Source organism: Hirundo rustica, chromosome 7 (genome assembly GCF_015227805.2).
Source record: "Hirundo rustica isolate bHirRus1 chromosome 7, bHirRus1.pri.v3, whole genome shotgun sequence".
In the NCBI taxonomy this organism is placed as follows: Eukaryota; Metazoa; Chordata; class Aves; order Passeriformes; family Hirundinidae; genus Hirundo; species Hirundo rustica.
Genome location: NC_053456.1, coordinates 18,479,950 through 18,493,805, shown reverse-complemented (window position 1 = coordinate 18,493,805; position 13,856 = coordinate 18,479,950).

Genomic DNA, 13,856 nt, shown 5'->3' with positions numbered 1-13,856 from the left:
ATAAGGTCATTTATAAAATAATTTTGTCCTATAAAATTTCTATTATTTTTAAAATTATGACTATTGAACTAATAATTAGATGAAGTGACTCAATTTTTAATATCTCAAATGCAGTATCTTAGACTTTTACAAGAAAAGCAATGTATTTTTGGATTCCAAGTGTATATATTTGAATAAATTTGGATACTTCTATATTTCTTTGAAATTATTCCAGTGTACCTTAAAAGTAAAAAGCTTGTGGAAGACGCAGTTGACTTGCAGACTTCCTCCTTAACCTGTAGGTATAAAAGAAATCTGTGTTTTAGGTTTGATATAAGACGGTGGTTTCAGGTAATGGGTCAGTCGTATATTATGCAAAACATTAAGCAAAATTACTAGAGCAGTAGGACACTGCACTCTCTTATTGTCTCAGCTCACAGAGATGGAAGAATTAATAAGAAAAGCTTCCTTAAAATTGCCTAAGAAATGAGCTTTCTTTACTCTCTCTTACTAACCCGGGAAAGTAGGTGTATTTTACTTTGTGAAGGTGTCATCAACCTCCAGCTCCCCTCCCCACCATCCAAAGAAGCCCTAACTGTACCCCAGACCTGTACAGGAAAATAAAAGTGGAACATATGTGGGATTTTCAAATCCTGGCCCTTCTCAGCCCTGTAACAAAATTCTGTTTCACTTCTAAGGACAAGACTAGTCCCGCATCCATAATGCGAAATCACTCGTAAAAATGAAAAAGGGAGAGATGGCAGGGGGAATAGGTAGGATGTTGTTCGCTCGCTTGTTTTCATAAAGAGGCCTTGAATGTTTTCTGGGCTAGTTGGTGTTTTCAAGCAGGGATTTGCTGCAGCCGCAGGGCTGCGGGCGGTGGGAGCACCTCCCGGCTGCTGGCACGGCTGCTCCCAGGCTGCATCCGGCAGAGGGCACGAGCCGGGCGCTGTCCGTACCACAGGCAGCACAGCAAACACAGACTGCAGGCAAGGCACCGGGGGGAGCTTGGGCTTGCACAGAATGGACGGATTTGATGCTTCTTACAATCTGGTAATTCCTCTGGTTGTATAAAGATAGGTTCGTTGTCAATACTTCCGTGACTGAAACAGCAGCTTCTTGGATTTCAGTTCTGTATCCTGTAAGGCATGTGGACCTGTATCCAGACCTGATACCACATTGGTTAAGAACTGCCATGATCATCTAAATGATTTCTAAACTACAACTGAAGGGTTTTGATGCAACGGGGAATTCCTCAAACAGCTTTAGGTTTACTTTTCTTAGTGGGCATTATTCATCTAATCGCACAGTGCAGCCCTGAGACAGCCCCAGCCTTCTAAAAGAATCACGTATGAAAGCGTCTGTGTCACTTGCATGGCAAAGAGTGGTATATATATAAAATATATATAGTATTGTTAAAAGTGGAGGGGATTTCTTAGGACGGAGAAAAACCTTATGATATTCATTCTATAGTATATTAGAAAGGCTTATCTAGCTCAATAAGGCATTAGGAGAAATAATCTGAAATCTCTGCAGTGTAAAATATTTAATGTCTCACGAACCTCTGTGTTAGCAACATCTTTTTCGTGGGGGATGGTACCATTTCTTTCATTCTCAAAGCACAACTAGGTTTTTGTCTATGTGATACAGCATGCAGACTCTGTCATTCAGCATATTTATTTTTCCTCGCTGATCAGTGGGAGCTGTTGCACAGTGGAAAGAGACATATTCTAGTGCTTGCCTTAAAAAAAAAAAAAAAAAAGGCACTGCAGTGTAAGCCAAGCAAAGTAAACTGCGGCACATTTTCATCCCTCTGGAGAGGGAAAATTGCATGCTGAAGTACACATGACGTCTGCTGCAAGAAAGCTTTTGATGAAAATAAGGAACGACGCTTCATAAACAATTTATAACAATCAAACCCTGCAGTTCCAGACACGCTCTGCACTTCCACTTTCTATTGTCTTAAAAGCATGATATTTTCTCTTTAACAGCAATCTTGATAATAATCTTTGTGGAATGTGACAGCTGATTAAAAACCAGCACAATATATTTTTGAAAAAATGTGTGTCTGAAATGGAATGCAATAAGCTGTTTTCATTTCCAAAGTAGTAAGTATCTGTAACAGTCACGTTTAAAAATGGTCAGAGAATTACATGCTGTATTGCTGTTTGCAATATTGCTTTATAAAAAAGTCATGCTTGCAGATACCATAGCAACCCATCATGTGGTACTTCTTGATTGCCAAGCTGTATAGTAGCTTTATGCTCATATTCTGCAGCCATACTTGCATCAATATCTTTATACAGTGCTTAGTAAAAATTGCAGCTGCATCCACAACATAATGCAAGCTGAACTAGCAGTGGTCTCAAATTCATGGTCTCAGGCAGGCAAAAAGTGAAAATATTCTCTCCAATAATTAACATTGTGAATACCCTTTTCTTGTCTTAAATTCTTTGTGGCCCTGGTAGTTGTCAAATGTGGTCTTACAATGATTGCTGCAGCATTGCTGCAAATTCTAGTAAATTCATTTATACAGATGGAAAGCAGCTGCTCGTGCTCTAGCTGTGTAACATTGGAAATTGGATATGATTTATGTGACGCTGAATAGGAGGGCAGATAAATGCAGGCTCCTGATAGCATCTGTCTAGGACTGCATGTACATCCAAGGAAAAAAGATTCTGACTTATGCTAAAGAGCACTGTGAATTCATCAGCTTTACCACTCTTGCTTTCTCATTTATTTGAAAAGCAGTTGAAATTTTCATTTGTCTATACTGCATTAATCTTTTAGAATTCAGTTATTTTTATATAAATACTAGAAGAAAAAGGAAAGGAGAATGTTTGCTTTGAAAAGACAGTAACTAATGACATATGAACACAACATAATACAATGCTGACATTATTTTTGTACTTGTATTTCAGGATTTAGACCTTTTATTCACAGTTAAATTCTACCACATATAAGGAGAGCATCCAACAGGAAATTTCAAAAGCTACATAGAAGAAGTGACAGGAAAAGAAATTACAGTGCTGGTATTACTGACAGGTTAATTATATAAAGTCTTTTGCAGGAGTTAATTGGAAGTTGATGAACTCTGAAAATAAAAGATTGTGCCATAGAACATGGAGTATGAAATATCTGCAGCAGACTATGATTAGAAATTATTGTCTTACACATGGAACTGTTTTACTTTTGTGATCAGAGAGTATACTTCATATTAAAAGCTAGGATCAAAAAATACGTATCAGTTAATATCTGAAACACATCTATGTCCATGTACCCTATTTATTCACATCTATTACTATATAAATGTGTTTAATAATTTTAGAGTTTAAAAATTCTCAATATTTTGTTAAGAAAAAAAGAGAAAAGGCATAACAGGAAGGCATGCAGGTTCAACCTTTATGTATTACTTGGTCCTATTCACATTCCAGCTTCCCTTTCCCTGTTCCACTATCAATCCCTTTCCATGAGATAAAGGTTTCACATGGCAATTCAGACTGATGTGGTGGAATGCATTCCTTTTAAAAATCCCTGATGAAGTAAAATAAAATGCCTTTTCTCCTCTGAAAGACAGAAAAAGGTTGAGTTTGCAGGTCTCCCTAGCGTTGTCAGTAATATACTGTCCAAAAAACACTTGTGCAAGTCTTGGCTTTTTAAAAGTTCTGCATTGTTAAGTCAAAGGAACTGCATTTGGAAAGTTTCCTCAATGTTTCCTCAGTGTTTCTTCATACATAGGACACAGAATAAAAAATCATGTTCTTCAGAGCTGCATTTGTCTACAATCTCTTTTGCCTCTGGTTTTACGGAAGTATATTTGTGGAAGTCTAAAGGAAGAGAATGTAAGTAGGTAGGTAAAAGCCTATACCTGTTCCTCTACACGTAGGTTCTTTTCTGACTTTAAAGCAGCTCTAGTAGAGCATAATTGTGTCTCCTTTCCTTTTCCTTCCTGCTCTATTATCAGTCTGGAAGACAGAAGAGTTGCCTTTCAAGGCAGGAAGACCACAAATCAATGTATTGAATCAAATGGTGGAGCTGAAGAGTAACTGGATCAGCTGCAGCAGATTTTTCACATATGACAGCACCAGAAAATGATGGTAGGTAACCTCATTAGCAAATAGACTTCAGCAGCAATTAGAATAAATGTTAAAGAGTGAAAAGAGAAGATATTTGGTGTTTAAAAACAAAAACAAGGTCTTTTAGGTTTTATAGGTAATTTTGTTACACATAAAATTACAACTTTATGTATGAATTCTTAAAAAAACCCCACCCAGATGCACAGTATTCAGACCTCCCTTGTGGAGATAAAGGACATTCAGAAGTGATTTTAAATAATGTTGAAACATGGCTAAAATACCACCTTAAAATGTCCCATTTAACTGCAAGCAGAGGCAGATAAATTTGATATTCAGTGTCTGATAAACTTCCTACTTTTACTTATATTTTTCATATAGAGAACTTGGTTCTGTCTCCTTAAGAAGTGTCCCATCTGATGAAAGTCATAAGGACTTTGTGGGAGTTTATTGAGGTGTGACTGCATTTTCTTAACAGTTTCAAGTCTTTAGTTAAATGTTAGGACAATTTCAGCTATGAACTTCCCTAGCTCTTTAAAATTTTTCTCATGGTGCTTTAGGGCTTTTCTGATATCTTGCTAATCTATATCCAATCTTGCAGAATGTAATCTAAACATCCACTAAATTTCTAGTCATTCTTAGCACATCTGGGATGCTGGTCTGGAAAACCTCCTTGAATATTACTGGCTGCTGGCCATTCTGACCGTGAAGAAAACATTAACATCAAAAAGCTACCAGAGATATTACCAAACTAATCCAAGGTTCATCTGATTCCCAGGGTGGGAGACTGACCAATCAATTGTTTTCTTATTCTTTCCAGCCTGTTGATTGCACATGCACTGGATTAAGCCATGGTGGTTACCAAGCAGGAGGAAAGTTCTTTCAGCACGCCACAAACAGCTACTCAGCATCTTAATGCTTCAATAGGTCTGTAAAAGCACAACAGACAACAAGTCCCTTCTCTACCCTGCACACTGTGGTGAGAGCTTTGAGTGCATAACTGGCCATCTCTGCTGTAGATGAGGCAGGGTTTCTCCATCCCATTCTTCTGCTCTGTTTACCAAGCTGTAAGATGAGGGAAATAATTGAAGGTATGGAAAGGAAGGGGAGAAGTAACTCAGTTCAGAAAGCTAACAAGAAGCTGAAAAGAGTGTAGGAATAAAGATGAAGGAAAGGAACAAAAAGAAGCTGGGCAGTAACTTCTGTTCTAGGCTGTCAAAGACTGAATTAGCTTAACTGGTTTAATTTAGTATTAAGAAAAGAATAATCAGAAAATCTTGAGTCCACTGAAAATATGAACTTGGTATCAGTGAGAATTCTTGAGTGTAAGAGATACTGAGCAATTGCACAGCTTTCTTTGTATTTATGAAACATGCATGGTTAAGAGTTACTCCTACTTCTGATCAGTTTATGTATTAAGGGATTACTGCAGATTTGTCTGAAACCATCTAGATCTATTACTGTCAGTTACACAGGCATTGTTACAACCACGGGTAGTCAGTGTATTTCAATTAGCATTCCATTTCATTACCCTTTCCTGATCTTTGTTGTAGCAAAGGAGTTGGTTCAGCTCTTTGGTTTTATCAGTGCTGTTCCCCGATACTTGTAGAAACTGCAATTGTTTGGGACTTCGAAAGATATTTTAAAAACACGGGCACATTTATGTTCCGATATAACTGAAGAATACTCCAAGTGTCTCAGAAATTTGCTAGGATATGACAATTTAGCAGTTCCTTCACAACTCAGCTGTGAAAGGCATTGCAGGAAAGCAATGTCATTTTATGAAAAGAATTTTTTACAGTGCTGTTAGGTGCTTTCAGTGTTCAGGGTTTATGTAAGAGATATATTAACACAGCTGCTGGATAGTGAATGGGCACAGGGAAGTTAGGGTCAAATTTAACTAACAAATTAATTTTCCTGATCTTGAGTGATTTAGAAAAAAAGTCATTCTTTGCATAATATTAATGCAAAATAATTTTCTTATTTTGTAGAATAACATCAAATTATTTTCCAGCATTCCAGTTTCCTTCCCTAAAATACAATGCAGCAATCTTGACTTTCCTGATACAGTGTGAATATAGTAAAATTAATAATGACAGCCATGATGTTTATAAACCTAGTTATCATACAGTCAAAATTTCATTTAAGTAGGTATACTTTATATATCTGTGGCTTTCTCTTTCCCTCCTTAGAATTCTTGACATCTCTGGTGAGTAAGCTCTGGTGCTGGTGACTCACTGTAATTTTTGTTTCAGTAGCACTTCTGACAGCTGAGATCTCTGGAAGTGGCTTATCCTTACTAATTGTCAAGTGGAAGGTCTAAATTAGGCCATAGTTTTGCAAACATATTTAACTGCCATAAGGTGGCAATGTAAGTGAAAGAAGTAGTCCTTTCTCTCTGGTTGGAGCATTTATATTTTCCTACAGCGGACTGGATTGGAGAACTAAAAACTCAGGAAGAACAGAAAAAGTTTATCCTTAACCTAGATATTTTTTTCCATTCAATTCACACTATTTCAAGTACTATGGTGTGTTATATTTTTCTGATTCATTTGTCTCTACTATAGTTTCAAAGTTATGAAATAATGCTTATTAAAAAAGCACCCCAACAGCAAAGGAACAAAACAAACAAAAAAACCAACCCTAAACCCCAGGGAAAAAAGACACCTAAAAAGCCCCCCACCCCCCAAGGTAAAAATGCAAGACATGTATGGAAACTCAGAAACTCAACATCATTATATTGGAAATGGAAAACTTATCTGTGTACACCTCATATTTCAATTTTCAGTTTATTTATAACTTTTTGTTCTGCTAAGAAGATATTTTAGAAAACACCCTTGTCTGGTATTGTATTGCTCTAAGCTGTGTCTGTAATTTAAATGTGTCACCCCATAGCAAGACTTATATTCTTCCCTAAGTTTAATCTTAATATTTAAAATATACTCAGGACCAGCCTTTAATTACATAGCTTTATTTTCCATGCCTCTTCTGCTGGTAGTTTTATAGTCTTAAAAGTGTGGTGTGAAATTTCTTAATTTTGTCTTTCAGTCATTGAATTTTCAGTTCAGGAATTGCTTTCATCAAAGTCTGGACCAACAGAAAACTGCTTTCTTGTTCTTTCAACGTCTTAGTCACAGTCATCCTTTAACTTGTCACCTCCAAAGCAGTCTATTCCATGTGTAGCTGCTGATTTGCCAGCCAGTCATTTAATCTGCCCATAAGAGAAGTAAAAGTTATGTAGCTGATCAACTTCTGACTGATGATTTTTAAACATGAATCTTTTGTAACCCTTTCTGGGAGATAACCTCTCCCTACCCAATGTTGCCACAAATAATTAGACATAAGTATGGCTACAATGCAGTCCATAATTGATAGGAAGTGCCTCATTCTGGTTATTCCAGCTTCCAAAAACACTGTCTTCTACCATTGAATGTTGGGGGGTGTTGCGGTGGATAAGTCAGCACAGGCTGTTTCCATTATAGAAGAGGGCTGTGCTGAGGTTCTGTGTAGAGGAATTCCATTTGTTACTCTGTTGTAATACATTCAGATATGTTTTTGTCTGACATGAAAGTGTGCCTTGGCAGAGGCAAAGTGAGATGGGAGCAGGGTGGGTGTGTTACGGCAGAGGCAGTGACCTGCTGAGGTGGGAGGAGGACCCAATATCGTGGTTTGGCAGCTACCACAGAAATGGGATATGATAACTCGGGTATGTGGGAATTGTATAAAATCTGGGGTAAGGAATAAGATGACATCCACTCAGTGAATTTACTTCCACTTTAAAGTTGGCTTTTCCTTTCTGGTTGTACATCCCTGTTTTACTTATTCTGTGAAGATCTGTGAATTTTTAGACTAGAAAAAAATTAAAAATTGTTTGGTTGGGTTGCTTTCTGTATTTTGAGTATGCATAATAAGCGATTAGTGAAGAATGCATAGAATCTGGGGATTAATATAATTTCCTCTTGAGGATTTGCATAACTTGAAGTGCTTCATGCATAACTGCCTTTGCCATAGCCATGTTTTCCAAGGATCAGAAGAGATTTTTTTAAGGAGTCTTTATTCAATTAAAGATAAATCATTGAATTCTAGAGATCTTTTTATGAAGCAAATGACTCTCCATGACTTTTTTTACAAAATAGGCTGTGTACGTGTTTATTTCCATGCAGCTGAATTTTTTCAATTTCTATGCTTTTTCTTCAGGTATTCGTAGTCAAATTTAGGGATCTCCCCTGAGGTAGGATCTTTTCATTCTAGCATCCTGCCACCCCACTTTTAATGGCTTTTTATCACTTTTGGCTGCCTCCATTTATCAAACTGAGTCATGCCATCAGGAAGCAAACTTTCCCTAAGCTGAATGGAAGGATTCCTAGATGGTGATTTTTTTAAGTAATTGTGGTATAGTTATTTCACATTTGTGAACAACTTTGAGAAATTCTCCCAGTCTCAAAACCCTTATCAATCATTAAATTTCAGAAATGCAGGTTCTAGCAGCAATATACCTATTGATAAAGAATGTACATTAATTTGCTTCTTTGAATAACTATTTTTTTCTGATACAAATATGTAAGCCATACATTTGAAAATAATTGGTTAACCTAATTCACACGTCATGTAATTATGCATGCCTCAGTAATAGAAAGAAAAAATAATTTTTGAGCTTTAAAGGATTTAATCATAGCAGAACTCCCCTAGAAATGAATAGAATGATCCTTCTTCATCCTCGGGCTCTCAGCCAAGATTCATGAGTATGGCAAAAAAAATTAGACTGAAGGCTTTAAAATTAGATCTCACCTGTCTCTTCACAAATGCTAATAAAATGGAAGAAATAACTCACTTGTATTCTGGGCTCAGTGCCAAGATTTTGGGGGCTGAAATGGGGAGACTGGGTTGATTCTGCAGTATGCTTGCTGAGCAGGGGGTTGGATTTTGGAAGCAGGCTGCCAGCATGCTCTGCAGCAGTTTGCAGGTGTAAGGACAGCAACCTTTCACAGTTTGTGCTCTCAGAAATCCACTGATATTGTTGGTACCTTTAAGAGAATATTGAGAAATTCAGTAAATTTCTTCTTCCTCAGAGGCTTTTGGAAAAAATTAACCCTATGAAGTCCAGAGGTATGAACTGACTGAAATGTCTTTTTCACTACACAGACTAAGGGAAATGTCTGTTACTGTATTTAATAGCAACAAACCTGCTAATGCTATTTCTTACATATGGAGGAACAGATACTAATAGAGACTCTATGGCTTTTGCGGGGTTTGTTCCAAGTGCAGAATGTAAACAAATTGAAAAAAGAACTTCAATAATAATAATAATAATAAAAAGCAGTAGTATTCATAGTCACAATATTTTGGGGATTAAATGGGAGCAAAAGAAAGACCCAGAATAATACCTGTGAATTTATTATTTCAAGGTGAACGGTAGACATGTGCTTGTTAGTTGTGTTTTGCTGATTTTTTTTTTTTTTTTCAGGGCAAAACTGAAAGGCTGATGACGTGTCATGCAAAGCAATGCTAGTGCACGGTAGCTTGAGGAATAGCCAGGAATGGGAGCAAAGCTGCAGGCTGGTGGCTCCTCTAGTGGGTAATTGAGCGAAGCGGGAAGTTATTTGCCTGTAAACAAAGCAGACAGGCATTACTTTGAGCCGTATTTTATTGGTAATTAAAAACCCACACAGCAGACCAGCTGGAGAGGTGTACATTCATACCTGCCACATGGGGAGGGAGGCATCAGGTTCACAGAGCCTGAGACTTCTGCATTACAAAAACAGGCTGGTTCCAGTGGGTTCAGCTATGGGGAGGGACGTGGAGGTGGCAGCAAGCAGTGCAACATCTGAAGAGCCAAGTGCCATCAACATTTGGTGACACAGTTAGACCTTAGTGTGTTTGTGTGAATCTGTGCCTGAACACATCACACTCAGCATACACAGACACTTGGGAACTGTCCTCAGGAGTTCGTTTTGGTCAGATTAATGTTATTTACCTGCCTCAGTGCAAAAACACTGAGAAAAAGAGTGCAAAAACAACCTCTACAGAATGCTACCCTGCTATTCCCATTTTTTCTATTATTTGCTTAATGAGAAAGACAATAGCTTGATTTTGGTGGCTATAATAGAGATAAACCTGATTTGCTGCTACTTTATTAATTGCAGAGCAACTGATGTGAAGTTGAACCTGTAGTTCTCTGGAATGATGTAGACACAGGGAAATAATTTCAGGTTTGGATTTTTTTTTTTTAATATATTTTTTTTTTTTACTTCAGCAAAGAATTGAAGAAGTTCATTCTGTCTGCTGACTTTACCATCCAAAGAATTACTGGTAAGTACAACATTGAAAGAAGCATTCTACTTTGTTCAGGTTTTTGTTTTTTAAAAGCTTTTCATACTTTTCATTTTATTACAGAGGTATTTTAAAGGGGAAATTCAAAGAGGATGATTAGATATTACTTAAGCATTCTTTGTACTGTCAGTTATACTATGCTTAGATTCTTCATAACTTCAGAAAATGCAAGACAAGTTAAATGAACTAAAAATTATGGGACTAAAATGCAAACAAGTGACTTTTAATTCACTTACTATAGCACGTAAACAGAGATCTGGTAAATAGCATTTCCTCTAAAAATATTTTTAATATTTCTTGGCATATCCCAAAATCCTTTTATTTCCTGAATTAATGGTAATTCCAATTAAAAGTAGAGTATGCTACTTCATTCTACTGATTGAAAATGAGATACAACCCCTCTTGTAGCTTTAGAACAAGACGGCAGCAGGTTAAATCTCTCTAGGACTTTAGTGATTTTGAGCAGTTACCATCTGATGGTTGAAATGAATTAGTAAATTTTTGGAGCAGCATAAACAAGTCTGCAGTGCTGTGCTGCCTATTCTCTACATAAATAGACAGGCCAGTTCTCCAGAGATGGCAGTCTGGCACCTCTCACAAGTTTTGCGTTTACTTACAATTCATTATTAATTGTTAAGTGCTTACAGCACACTTGATATTGTAAAAAGTACAAAGATACAGTCCCTGCCTGGAGGAGCTTACTTTAGAAGATAAGCAGAACCAACGTGTTCTTTACCTACACAACAAATACAGTTTTCATTGTGTTTTATTAGAATTCTCTTATACTCAGAGAATATGGGCTTCAAGGCAGGTTACACAACATTTCTTTACTGACTTTCCTATTACCCAGTTCAGAGTGAAAGAACTGTCAAAGCATGCCTGCCTATGCAGTGTGACAGGTTTCACTGTTCAGAACAATTGGTCCCAACTGCTCTTATTGCTTGTTTAAGGTTTCAAACCACTTTTGAAAGCTATCAAATTTCACGTTAATCTCCTTGGGACGAGAAAGAATGAGTTTCTGGATGGGAAGACAAGCCAGAACTGATGCATAGTGAATAGCATGAGAAGCATAATATTACTTGGAAGCATCTCTGACAAGTCTGTGCACCCTTTTCCATAAGGCGGAATGTTTTATGATTTTCCTTGGAGGAGAATGGGGAATTAATAGGTTAGGCAAATATGGCATCCTCTTGAAGAAAAAAAATACACCAGCCTGCATTTTATAAATAGAATGTGTATGATTTTATTTGTATGATTTCTTCCCAGGTAAGAATTAGTACGTGGCACATTTGGGGCTTTTATGTCCACGGCTATACTTGTTTCAATCCCTTTCATTCCAGAAATCACAGTCCCTAATTTTTGGAAGGCTTCATAAAAAGTAACAAAGTGTTAAATGTTAAGATTTGGGTGAATGAGGGAGAATTTGTAACTAAAAATAAATGATAAAATGGAAGGAAAAATAGGCAATAGGAAGTGAATGACCTCAAGAATGTAGAGAAAGAGAGAGATATAAAAACATTCTAAACAAATACAGATAGCAAAGAAATGTGATTGAATCATGACAAACAAAGCACCTCTGCAACTGTTTTTGGGTATGTTTTGCTTCTAATAGTCTGGTTTTTGAATGACATAGGACAGCAGATTATAATGAGAAAAAAGAAAATATGATTGGGAGCCATCACTCTGGAGGCTCCTGACTAGAGGGCAGCTGAGGAAGCAGGTCACAAGGAGTGAGCTGGAAGACTCCTGGCTGGGCTGCCTGCAGATCCCACTGAAGCTGACCTTGAGTCAGTGCCTGGGGCTTGTCAGGACTATGGAAGTGCTGGCTGCAAGAAAGGCAGCTGTCTTCTGAGAGGGCTGGTAGGTGTTAAAAGCTGCTCAGCTTCTTCTCAATCAGTGTGTAGGAACTTAGAGATCTTGAGATAATATTTTTAGCAAAACAGGTACTCCATGTATGCAGTTCAAAATATTTCCCCTTCTGTTAAATCAAAACTGTCTAGTCATGATCCTCTCATTAAATTCACAAATGGAAGGCATACAGATGCCAGGTTCAGAAGAAATTGGGTAAGCTCAGCTCAGAGGAATTAACACACAGCCACTCAGCTCACTAAAATTTCACTTTTCACTTCAGGACACCAGAAACTCCTCGTTGACATTATAGCCCTTTCTGTTACTTTCTGACCCTTTTACTGACGTATTCAAGTCTATGTATCAATAACCTATTTTAAAGAGTCTGAAAGCACCACCAGTATCAACATACATTTTGCAATAAGTGTGGTCCAAGGGGATCTTGACAAATTTACATCTGTTTTAAGGAATAGGCCAGGAGGAATACCAAGCTAATCCATATGTAGCTTCTTTTGAAATGTGTCTAATGAGGGCTGATCAACTCAAGAAAAAGAAGATTGAACTCAGAAGGTACATTAGAATAGGCACAGAAGCAAATAAGAGATCAAGGATCGATATTTCAGACACTCTTCAGCAAATTTAAGCAAAACTAGCTTAGATACTGAATAGTCAAGACAACTTCAATGTAATTATCAAAACATAGATAATTAAAAGTATTCTCCATGTTTGAAGCTCTTGGATGTGTAGTCAGTTCTAAAATTAAGCATTCTGGATACCATCTGAGCAACATAAATAGTAAGTGAGGGGAACGAATCTTGCTTTAGTTGTAACCATTTAGACAGAGTACTGAAAAGCAATCAACATCTACAGAGTGCTGGAAAAAGAGTTTTGAATTCCCTAAAAGGTGGTAATTTGTAAAATTAGGCCAGGGCTTTTTTCCAAAACCCAAGTATTTTTTTAATTCCGATTTACTTTTATATCAAAATGGTTGGGGAAAACTTCAGCATGGTTGATAATCCATCAACCCAACTATTTCATATATGCTGATTGAGATTTTTCAGGCTAAGATCTTCTGAATTTTGCTTTGCTTTTCAAGTTACTGGAACATATAATGCATCAATCTTTTTGAAAACAGAAATGTAGATGCTAGGCATATTCAAAAGATGAAGAGGTTCTTATGGTAAACACAGCATGCATATGTATTTTCCTATAGGGACCCTCCTAAACATAAGCTCACACATATGTCTTTATAGCAGCTATAAAAAAATGTCTGTTTCTGATCAGTCCTTATGTCTCATGATGAAAAGTGTTCCCATTGGCAGCATATTTCCTATTCTGTGTTGTCTGGATTTGGCTTAGACAGGATTTTATCTCCAAATCATTTGGGTACAGGCAAGGAAACACCAAGAGCTGAGGTCATAGAAAGAAATATTTCCTCTAGTTCCTATACTACAGGATCTGCAAGGAAATCAGACGTTGTAACCATGAACTGCAACATGTAAGTATAGAATGACAGAGAAATACCTATCTACAGGTGTACCTGCCATATGAAAAAAAGAGGGTTTGCAAAAGCTTAGTCTTTGATAATTCCCTGTTAAACAAAATAATTTGGAATGTCTGCTCACA